This window comes from Equus asinus, chromosome 22 (genome assembly GCF_041296235.1).
Source record: "Equus asinus isolate D_3611 breed Donkey chromosome 22, EquAss-T2T_v2, whole genome shotgun sequence".
Classification (NCBI taxonomy): domain Eukaryota; kingdom Metazoa; phylum Chordata; class Mammalia; order Perissodactyla; family Equidae; genus Equus; species Equus asinus.
Genome location: NC_091811.1, coordinates 69,072,751 through 69,085,133, shown reverse-complemented (window position 1 = coordinate 69,085,133; position 12,383 = coordinate 69,072,751).

Genomic DNA, 12,383 nt, shown 5'->3' with positions numbered 1-12,383 from the left:
TATAACACTGTGTAAATTTAAGGTGTTCAATATGTTAATTTGATACATTAATATATAGTAATATGATTGCCATTGTAGCAATAATTAGCACCTCTATTACGTTAGATAATTATCATTTCCTTCTAGTGGTTGGAATAATTAAGTCATAGCCTCTTAGCAAGGGTGGTGATGATAACACATATCGTCATCTATACTCACTACGCTGTGCAGTAGATCTTCAGGGCTTGTTTACAACGCCCTAGTTGCGAGTTTGTGCCTGTAGACAACGTCTGTCCTCTCGCCCGCCCCAGCCCCTGGCGACAACCACTCTGCTCTCTGTTTCTCTGAGTTTGTCTTTTTTAGGTTTCACATATGAGTGAGATCATACAGTATTTGTCTTTCTCTGTCTGACTTATCTCACTTAGCACAATGTCCTCAACCCATCCACGTTGTTGCAAGTGGCAGGATGACCTTCTTTGTTACGGCTGAATAATGTTCCCTTGTGTATATATTTACACCACAACTTCTCACCCATCCATCCATTGATGGGCACACTTGGTTGTCTCCATATCTTAGCTACTTTGGACGATGCTGCAAAAAACGTGAGCGTGCAGATGTCTCTATGACGTCCCATATTCGTTTGCTTCGGATAAATACCCAGAAATGGAATTGCTGGGCCATATGGCCATTTTTTGAGGAACCTCCACACTGTTTTCCACAGTGGCTGCCCCAGTTTACATTCCCACTGACAGTGCATCAAGGTTCCCTTGTCTCTACATTCTCGCAACACTTGTTATCTCTTCTAGAAGGTAGCTATTCTAACAGGTGTGAGGTGATATTTCAAGTACAAATTTTGGTGAAAGGATGATTCTGTCAACTCACTGTTTTCCAAATTGCCAGTGGTCTTTTATTTGGGGCTGAGAAGTAATTTCAGATTGAGTTGTCGTTTTATTTAATAACACGCCTTATCTTCCGTTTTAAAGTGATTTATAGGTTAGAGGCTATAAAATAGGTAGCCATGAAAATTCTAGAAAAGTGATCAGATTTTATCAGATGGTACTTGGAGAAAGTCAAAGAAATAGAGTGGAATGGAACAAACAAAGCGAAGGGCAAGAAAGAACCAGAGAGGAGACGGGTTTTGAGCAAAGAGAGGGAATCCTTCTGTCTGAGGTTAGCCTGAAAGATCCTGTTTTCTCCCCACTACCCAGAGCCAGCGAGAGCTCCAGGGCCCCCAAATGCAACCACGGAGGCACCTCGGATGAGTTGCAGGAAGCTTTACTAAGGACTGCTCACACACGGTGGGCACATCTCCAACATTGCCTTAATTCCATGGTTTGTGCAAAATTAAATACAGAAAACCTGGGCAATAGGAAATATATTTGACGAAATCCATGTGATTTGAAAGCCATTGTAGTTTAATGACTACTAAATAAAGCGGGCAGAGAGAACGAGAACTCTTGGTCGATTAGGATATTCATCCTGATCCGTGGACTGGTTTGGATCCATCTAGATTATGGTTCTGTAAGGAGCTAAGGAGCTAAGTAACGAAAGAACATGCCAGAAAAATTACCCGAAACTTGGAAATAAGGCACATGCACACACAATATAAAACAGGGGCAGAGGCCACTCACGATGCGTAGGGAATACGCTTAGTTCTTAGCAATGCCTGCTATTGATTAAAGGCCCAGACGGGTGAGGTGGCTCATAAACAAAGGCTTTGTCAGGCAGAGGTGGTGGTCAAGCCTGGTGGAACAGGCACCCCCAGAGGCTTGTGGCCTATTGGTCGTTACCAGCCTATATCTAACCCAGCAAGCTTGTCTTACATTTCTTTGTTAATTTTCCTGTAAATACTCCAGCTTCTTAAATGCTTTTTGAGCTTGTCATAACATCACATTGGTTCTCTCATTGGTTAGCGAGTTAAATAAAATCTTTAATGTGTGTTAATTTTATATTTGCTTGGGCATCATGGTTTTATTTTTTGAAAATTATACTTAACATGGAGGACGTAGAGTCTATCCCTGTTACTGAGTTTTACTGTGTTTTATTGATGTCTAGTGACATGGGATTGTTATTTGTGTCGACACAAACAACCGATAACCATCCCATAGAGAGGGGAAATGAGGTGAATTTATTTGAGCCAGAGTGAGGATTATAACCCGGGAAGGCCTTAGAAAGCATTCCGGAGAAGCATGGGTTTCAGTGCAGTCTCATATCTTTGTAGAACAAAGAACATACATCAAACACACCCAGCATACATTTTCAAAGAGGTGTTCAGTTGCAGATTATCGGGTCAACATGACCCTGATGCCAGGAAAGGGACTAATCCGGCATCACCAGTAGGGCGTTACCAGTGGGGCTAGGCGGGGAAGGACACATTCTTATCTGAAGAGAGCACATTCTTTACTGTCATGGGTAAGCAGATATACAATGTATATTTGATAGGCCATAAATCAGGCTTTTTAGTTCAAACTGAATCAGTTTTGAACTCCAATAGTTACCCCATATACCCCAATATGTGAAAATCTCTTGTCATTTGTAATTTGCTAAGAATATTTATTCCGATTGCTTGATTTAGAATTTGTTGTGTGTATTTTTGCCTGTTAGTTAAACCTCCATAGAGGAGATTTTATTCTTTTAAGTTAGTGTTTTTGCAAACAAATCCTCAAATCATTTTAATTAGGTGAAATACCCAAATTTGGCGGATCCAATTAACACTTGCAGTCAGGACCCTGAAGCCCACAGCAGCCTGAGTGAGCGAGGCCGGAGCCGTGCTGCAGCTGCGTGGACCTGACGTCATCACAGACCCCCTCCTGCTGTCTCCTCCTTTGCCTCATCTCTCTCATCCTCCTGTACGCACTTTGAGGAGAATTTTGAAACAGGTTTTTAAAGAGCAGTTGAGTGGCCCGTCCTTCCTCTCTGTTCGCATGACTTCATTATCTGCCATTCAGTAAGGTGGATGGGTACTCAGGAGCTCACAGACCACAGATGCGTGGCTTCTCTGCCGGCGGTGTCCCACTGACTTGAAAGAATATAGATTCCCTGTCGACAGCAGTGCTCGTTAACGGATTCCTCCATTTCCTACACTGGGAGTCAATGGCAGCTGAGATGGCTTTGAAGTGGGAGGAAACTCTCTGATATGAGTAAAGTGAACTGATAACAAAGCATTCACTTACTGATCATATCTCATTTGTCTACACTGCATTAATCCCATATATTGTCATGCTCATTGACTGAAGGTGTTTGTTGTTTGTTATGCTAACGTGCTGTGGAAATAACACCTTTTTGAATTCCCAGCTCAAAGTATCCTGTGTAACAGTGAGAGTGATACCTTGAGCTTTCTGGGACTGTATCAAGACCATCAGTATTTTTCACTTTTGTGAAAAAAACAAAATAGTTGAAATGTAAATGACCCAACTTTACCTGATCATTGTGTCAGGTGCTTCCGTCATGGATAGCTATTGTGCATAAACGCATTAGTCGCCTTCCCACGATTGCAGGAAGTGGGGTGGGAATTGCCCCCTAACCCCAGTATTGAGAAAGAAACTAGGGGCTTCCTTTGTGTTTTGTTCACTTGCTGTAGACAAGTCAAGCCAGTGTTGGGTTCCTGATGCTAGAGTTCCAAAAAAGTCCCCAGACCTCTCATTGTGTCCTGAAACTTTAACCTTTTCTGGAACGATGATCTTGCTTTGACACTAACTGTCACCACACAAATGGGGTTCTCCTACCCGAACCACATAAAAAATCCCAGTGATCATGGCATCAGTGTTTGGGAAAAGAAATCAGCTTTATTCTGCGAGATTGATCTGCAGGGAGATGGGGGGTGCATGTCCTCAGATCTGTCTCCCTGATGGAGGGCTTGGGGCACCATTTATGGGAGGAAGGGCAGGTGGGCTGAAGTGTGGGGATAGATGATTGGAGGCGAGGAGAGGTGAGGTAGTTGATGACCTGCGCAAGCATAGTCAAGCTTTGTGCCTCTCTCTAGGATGCATGTTCACAAAATGGCAGTGTGTAATGATCTGAGGGTGCAGTTTTTAGCTCCTCGACATCAAAAAGGTCACTTATTGAGCATTTGCGCAGGCCCAGTTGATGGGTTGATGGTCTCAACTGGCCTGAACTGGACAAGGGGGTCTCAGTTCCTGAAAGACCACTTTTAATTACTCTGTTGATAAGATGGGGTCAGTTGATCTGGTCCTGCAGGGGCTGCGGTTACATAGCTGGTTTAGTGATATTTGGCAAGTCAGTTAACGCCTCCCTTCTGGGTTTCCTCATCTTGAAGAGGCCGTCACTGAAATAGGTGACTGGCGAGATTTCTTTCAAGTAAGCATTCCAAAGAGTTTATTCTTTCCATTTTCTCCCCAAAGTCCCCCAGCACATAGTTTTACATTTTCTAGTTGTGGGTCCTTCTAGTTGTGGCATGTGGGACGCTGCCTCACCATGGCTTGATGAGTGGTGCCATGTCTGTGCCCAGGATCCGAACTGTCAAAACCCTGGGCTGCTGAAGCAGAGCACACGAACTTAACCACTCGGCCCCGGGGCAGCCCCATAAGTGAGCATTCTTGAGTCTTTAATTTTGGCCTTTGTCTAGTGACATCCAGGGATTGTGGGCTCTAACTAATTTGTGAGTTTTTTCTTAAAATAATAACACTCTGCATTACTGTTTACAGTTTGTGAATTACTCCCAGCAACAGGTTGTCCACTCACAACCACCAGCTTGTGGTGCGTCACAAACGTTCAGTGTGTGTTGTGCATTAACACAATCTACTGTAAGTGCTTATGCCTTCCTTGTATGGGTTTAACTTTTTTCCAAGTATTAGACTATAACAGATGAGGAAAACATTTGGCCTTCACTCATTTTCTTTCTGGCCACGAGTTAATTACATTCATTATAATGAAAAGTAAATAATTTCTTGAGTGATTTGCAAAAGGCAAAATTTGGAAAAAGCACTGCATTTGGAGATAGAAGAACTCGTTTCCAGTCTGGCTTTGCAACTCAGTTGGACAATTCCTATCTCTTATCTGTGTAGGGGACTGGAATTGGCCACCCCAACATACGTCTCTTTGGCATGAGGATTATTTTGGGTTGGTTACTTTTAAAAACTGCAGACATGAGAGAAACTCTGAAAAGCAGAATTTACTTGCCCTTTGTTGAGAGACATTTACATTGTAAAGGAAATCTCCGTCTGTAAAGATGTCTCCCTCTCTGTACCAGGAAAAAGTGGGGATGACCTTATCTCTAGAAACTCTTATCAATGCAGAAGGCAAGGAATTAAATCTGCATAATAACCTGACTCTTGTTTACTGTACTTGTGTGGTAACCTCCCGTAACTGACTCCCAGCACCCCCACAACATCCTCCTTTGTCTTTAGCTGAGGATGGTATTTAAGTTGCTGGCTTCCACCATTTTGGCAAGTTGCTCAGGTTGCCTGAGCCTCTCCCATGTATACATGTTATAAAGCTTTGTTTAATCTTCTCCTGTTGTTCTCTCTCATGTGAATTTAATTCGTTCTCTGGCCAGAAGGACCCAGAGTGGGTAGAGGAAATGTCTTCCTCCCCTACATCTGCAAAGTGAATAATGGCTCATAGGGTTGTGATATATGTGAAAGTGCTTCATTATCCATGAAGTGCTTCACATGTGGGATTTCCTCATTGTTTAATTAACTTATATAAGATACTTATACTATGTACTAGATTAAGATCTATTAATTCTTTTCCCCCAGGATTGAAATGGAAACCTGGAGAGGTTGATGGCCCCTGTGCTCACACAACCAACTGAAAATCCCGGGCAGCTACAGCAAGGCTGAATTCTATCCATCAGAAGTGAACGAGACAGAAGAGTTAACTTCCTGCATCATTTTCACCCCTAGGTGATGAAGACTGACCAGTTAGACTGGTCACTGATGTCCACCATAAAGATGGCCACAACAAATACAACCAGCCCCACTATAGATAATTTAATGGAAAACGACCACCGCTGGCAACACGAGACTGGAAGTACAGACACTTGGATTTAGGCTCCTGCCAATGACACGGAATATGATCTCAAGTTACTCACTTGGCCTTTCTGACCCCCAGTCTCCACTTCTGTCAATTGTAGTTGGGAGTAAGTGACTTCTATTTTTTTTTATTTGGCATTGTTGTTGATTCTTATTCCAGCCACGCCTTCCAGTGATGGAGTGGAGGTAAGCATTTACTTTTTAAATGTTTAAACCACTACCCCCCTGCCTTTTTTTTTTGGTGAGGAAGATTGCTGCTGAGCTAACATCTGTGCCAATCTTCCTCTATTTTCTATGTGGGATGCCGCCACAGCGTGGCTTGATGAGCAGTGTGTAAGTCCATGCCTGGGATCTGAACCTGTGAACCCCAGGCTGCCAAAGAGAAGCATGCAAACTTAACCGCTGTGCCACCGGGCCGGCCCCTAGGCAGCTTCTTTTAACAGCAAAAATGATTTGCTCAACACAGTTCAAATTAATAATTAGCCAAAATGATTGTACTCTAAGATTCTGTCTACCTACATCATAAAATGGAACTTCTGATTTAATCAAATCAGATCAAATAAGAAAGTTTTTCTTCAACAGCGCATCATCACTCAAGCTTAAAAATACTTTGAAGGTAAGGAAAGCAATATTCTAAGCTTATATTTTCAGAAAGAAGTTCTGCTCAGGAGAACTAAGCAAGTGCACTATGTCCTGGCCTTAGGACTGACCAGACGAACTGTCTTCCGAGGAAACTAGAGACAGTGGTCGCCCTTCTCCCTTGAGATAAGCAAACGTGAGCCAACCTGGTGAGGCTATTCATGAATCAGCCTTAAATAGCTAAAGTGAGTCAGGACCTCCTTATGAGGTTACGTACGTGTCACCATTTACTAATTTACCTGGCAACCTTCCTTATAAAGCCCGAACAAGCAAGAAGTGGAAACTCAGAGAAATGCCTCGGGACTGTAACATCTCCGGGAGGCGGGATCAAGCAGGACCGGGCTGGGCCCTGGGTCTGCACCTGGCACCCCTTGCAGCTCGGCCAGTGTCCACCACACGGGCACACGGTTCCTGGGGCAGAGTCAGGGCTCTGTGAGAGGGAAACAGGGGGCAGCGGCTGTTGGTTGGGCCACAGCATACTCACAGCTGATGGAATCCTGGGTACTTGTTCACTCATGATTTCCAACTTTTACTCTCTCTTTTTTTTTTTAAGCTATAGAACTGCTAGAAAAGAAACAAGTAATCTATGCGAAACAGAAGAAAAAGATAAAACTAACAACTTCTTTCACTGGAGCGTTACTGAGTTAACGCCCATGCAACCTAGGACTCTGAAGAACAGTTTGTAAACACCGTTCTAGAGTGTCAATTTTTTTTAAATTGTGACATCCAAAAATAAGGCACAATTTGGGGCTAGGTTGGCACACACAAAATTGATCTATCAACTCGCTTGTTTATATGTGGTAGATTTTTTTAACCCACCTCCCATTCACTTAATGCCAAATTAACCCAAGCTGGTCAATTTCCTCAGCGCGTCTGGCCCCCGGGAGCCCAGCGCTGAAGAGGCGAGCCGGGGGACCTGGGTGCTCCGCGCCTTCTCCCTGGGGAGCAGCACGCACCCCGACACTCAGCCGTGCCTTCCTGAGCTGTTTGTGATGGTTGTACTTGTTACTGTCCTAATGTAATTTGAATATTTATAACCAAAGAAATATGAATACAAAAATAAAAATGTAGTTTTATGAGAACTAAGTTGACAAAAATTAGCTCAGAATGGATCATTGACCTAAATGTAAGAGCTGAACCTATAAAATGTCTAGAAGAAAACATAGGAGACAATCTTTGAGACCTTGGGTTAAGCTAACATTTCTTAGAGGGGACACAAAAGCACAAACCCTAAAAGAAAAAAATCAATAAGTAGGACTTCATCAAAATGAAAAACTCGTGATCTTTGAAAGAAAATGAAAAGGCGAGCCATGAACTGGGAAAAAATATTTGTAACACATGTATCTGATAAAAGACATGTCCACAATAATAAGGAATAAACAAGGAACTCCTACAATTCGATCACAGGACAAACAACCCAGTTAAAAAATGATCAAGTGGGGCTGGCCCCGTGGCCGAGTGGTTAAGTTCGCGCGCTCCGCAGCAGGCGGCCCAGTGTTTCGTTAGTTCGAATCCTGGGCGCGGACATGGCACTGCTCATCAGACCACGCTGAGGCAGCGTCCCACATGCCACAACTAGAAGAACCCACAACGAAGAATACACAACTATGTGCGGGGGGGCTTTGGGGAGAAAAAGGAAAAAATAAAATCTTAAAAAAAAAAAAAAATGATCAAGAGGGTTGAACAAAAGTAAATGGACGGAGGTTGGTGGGCGCCAGGCTCCTCACTGTTGCGGGGGGGGAGATGGGCGGCAGGGAAGGCTAGAAGGAGCCCTCTGTCGTCAGATTAGAGTCGGAGGCGTCCTGTGTATAGCGTAGTATATACACACGTGGACGGAAGCAGAAGCAGTCATGGTCCATGTGTACAGGTCTGTGTGTGCTGTGAGTCAGCACGCGGAATAACCCAGTTCTGCCTGTGGAGAGGGCACGGGGGACTTCGGCTCACGGGCCTCAGGAGACCAGCAAGGTGTCTGTACAACCAGGCCTCCTGAGAACCTGTCAGGCGGCTGCTGTCGGCCTCTGACGCCCTCTGTGGTCACGTGGGGTCTTGATCATCTCACCTAATGCTGTTACCTTCTCCAATTTTTCTCACAACTGGCTTTTCTGCTCATGGCACTGCATGGTTACGAAGGGCCCCGGGTGTCACGTCCATGGTAGCTTAGCGCTCATGTCCAGCTCGTCTAACTGGCCCCATCTCCCCACCCCACAGGCACAGTTCTCAGAGAGGCCCTAACTGTCCGGCTTGGGGCAGCCGTGTCTGGGGTGCAGGGGTTACTTGTGTGAATGTGGCTGTGGGCGGGCGGCTTCACAGATGTGCAACCTGTGCCACTGCACGGGTCCTGGGCTCAGGAGGGCTCTGCACATTCGCTTTAATGTTCCCCGTCACTGTCGTGAAATCCTTAATTTTTGAATGTGGGCCCCATAAATTATGTAGCCAGTCCCGTGCTGCGCTTGGATGTGGGACCAGACTCGGTGGTGTGGTGGATTCTCCTATACGGAGGGGCCGGCAGAGAGGGAAGTTGGGTGTATTTAGTCTTGATTTTCAAAACTCGGCTTCTCCCTCTCTGTCCCCACATCTCCGCTTAGCGCCTCATTCATCTAATCAGAGAGTACAGCCTCCTAAGAGGCGTTAGGTTCTGTGCCAGCCCTGGAAACACTTGGTGACCAAGACGGAGTCCTTTCTGTCATGGAGCTAGTGTCAAGGCAGGTGGACCCCAGTCCTGCATCTCTGCTTGTTCAGCTCCTTCTCAACGAACCGTGTTCTGTCCCTGAGGAGCCTCTCACCCTTCCATGCTGGAGCTTCCTGTCCCCGCCAGTCCTAAGCCAGGCAAGTGGAAGGGAAGGACGTGCTGAGGGCTTAGCGGCGGAGACGGTCAGGGAAGGAAGCCATTAAGAGGATGCGCGGATTGGCTAGACTGAAGTCTCCTCTGCGGCCCCTTCAAGCAAGCTGAGTCCCAACGACTGGTAGTCCGCAGGCTAATACGGGGTCTGAAGGGCGTGGTCACTGCTTCCAGCCGGCGTTAACGCTCAGCTTAGCTTGTCTGGAGGGAAGTGGGTGTGCTGGGCGCCAGGGAGCAGGAGCACTCGGGGGGCAGCCGCTCTGTGGGTTGAGTCCTGGATTTCTTTTGTAGCAAGATCTGGCGCTGTGAGGAGACGAGGTCCTGGCGGAGAGGCTGGAAGCACACGGAGGGGTTCTGACACCAGGCGAGTGTGCAGATGCTCAGGAGTGAACAGAGACCTAAGGAGGAGCCACGGCCGAATGCACTGTAGAAGGCCTTAGAGGAGGCTGAGGCCCGAGGGCTCCCCCAGATCATGGTCACCCCAACACCATGACTGTCCTCAGACTCAGCCAGCTGCCCATGCTCCCCGTACCGCACAGAAGCAGCTCAGGAACCGAGTGTGGCTGAGTCTGAAGGTTCGAGACATCGAGATCTACAACTGATCAATATCACTTAAAAGCTGTTGGTGAATATTGTTAGTTCCGGAATCATTCATTGCTGAGTTTTAATCACCTTTGAAAAACTCATCTACTTTGTGGCATACCTCCTTTATTCTGACAAACTCACTAGGCTGTCCCTCATGCTCTGTCTGCAGCGATAAAGCCAGCTTCCCGTGGCAGAAACTGCTAACCCTTCTTCCTCTTAGTAGGAGAACCCCTGAGTTTTGTCTGGTCACGTGGCTGTGCAACTTTATTTCTCAGCATCCCAGGCAGCAAGATGTGGGCTACAGAAAACCAAGTTTTGCTGATGGGATGTGAGCAGAAATGATGTGTGCGACTCCAGCATCATCTTCTTAAAGATAGAGAGAGAGCCTTGCTTGCGACTCCCTCTCTCCCTCTTTCCCTGGCTGGATAGTGGCTACAACTGCAGTGGCATCCTTGACTCAAAGAACGGCAGGAGCAACAAGCTGGGTCCCAGGACGGTCTCACCAAGTGGAGTCCACCCGCCAGTTTACGACTGGAACGTGAAAGAAAAACCACCACTGTTGGGCCCAGTAGTTCTGCTTTACAGCAGTGTAGCCTGCACTCGGATTCACCCGTCTGTCGAGTGCTACCTCGTGCCCACACTGTCCTGTGAACACTTGTGCTCAGTGTCTCATTCAGCTCTCTTAACCACCCTGTCAAGACAGCACTAATGTCCCTGCTTGGCAGATCGCTAAACTGAGGTTCAGACAGGGTGAGGAACTTACTCACAATTTCACAGCTGCTGAACGGCGTAAGGAGTCCACTGCAGAGCTGGCTCTCTACACAGTCCTGCTCTATCTCCCACGTTTTGCTGCTGAGCCCTTAGGAATTTGTTCCTCCTGCTGGCGTGGCCTTGCAGAAGTGTTGGTTGAACATGGGAAAACGTTCACTTCCCCAAATCCTACTTTCTTTATCAAAAAGAGAGTTGATACCCGTTGAACAAGTGGGATGGGCCATTTCCAGTTTTCCTTTTTCCTCCTTTGATTCTCTCTGCATTTTCTTCTTGCAACATTCTTAACCAGGTTCTAGCTCTCTGGACCCAAGGAGTCATTTTCTGTAATAAGTTCCCTGTTCTGATTTATAACCGAGGGGAAGTTCTAAGACTGTTGGAAGAATTAAACTTCCTGCTCTGTAAGATTCTTTTTGCTAGTATATATTTTTTAATTATAGGAGAACGTCCTCAGAATATATAAATATAATCTCTATCTACATGCACAGCACGATGGTGGGTCTATTGCTTTATTCGTCTGGGACGCCTCAGCCGCGGGGAGCTGAGTTAGAACTGAATTCTAGCAGAGTTGTGCTTTACTTTATAGCTTAGAACCGGGAAGCGCCGAGGTTAAAATCACACTGATATCTTGAGGAAACAGTTGAGTGTGTGGTGCTGGGAGAGAGGATGTGGTCTAAGTCATACAAAAAACAAATATTTGAGTCCACTGATTGTCAGGCACCATACGAGGCTACACAAATAAATAAGACACAGGCTTCATGTACAAGGTGTTTGATTTCTGCTTTTTAATTTATCTGAGTTATTATAGGTTTTATTTTTTGGGTCTTCTGTGTTGTAGCCTATGGAAAATATAGTTTTCTTTTTAGAAAAAGAGCTTTGAGAGGTAATAATGTGCTGACCTGGAACCAGCTCATCCCTCATTGATGTCACTATTCAAAACGGCAGGGCCTGCTTGCACTACTCAGAGGGAAGAATGAAAAGGGACATAAATCAGGAGGAAGGACGAATGGAATCTGAGGTGTTCGGGGGCAGAAGACGGGAGTTTGCTTCAGAAACTCGAATGAAATAGAATCTGACATAGATCTTCTGAATCCGACAATCTGGGCTTGCAGCTTGGCCGTGCCCCCCGGCTTCAGACAACCTCCTCCAACGCTGAGCGCACACTTGTTCAAAACTGACCATGTGCCCGACGCTGAACAGAGCGTCTGCTGTGGTGAACGTCCCAGGCGGAGTGCCTGCCCTCGTGTGGGGTCAGTGGTAAATAACTGAAGAAATAAAGCCCCGAAGGGAATGGGTACGTACCCTTTAGAGAGGGTGGCAAGGAAGACCTCTCTGAGAAGGTGTCATTTGAGCTGAGACCCAAATGAAGCAGATTCTTTCCCCTCTGAGCTTTAGTTTTCTCATCCATACAATGAAAGACAACAAAGGTCCACCTCCCAGGGTTTTAAAAATAGAATCAGAGAGTATATGGTCTTAGCAAACCACAGTCACTAGTCAAACTGAGATACTATTACTTTTACTGTTACTCTTCATTTTCTCTTTGGAAATGTCACCTTGGGCATTTTTGAAGGCTGGGTGGA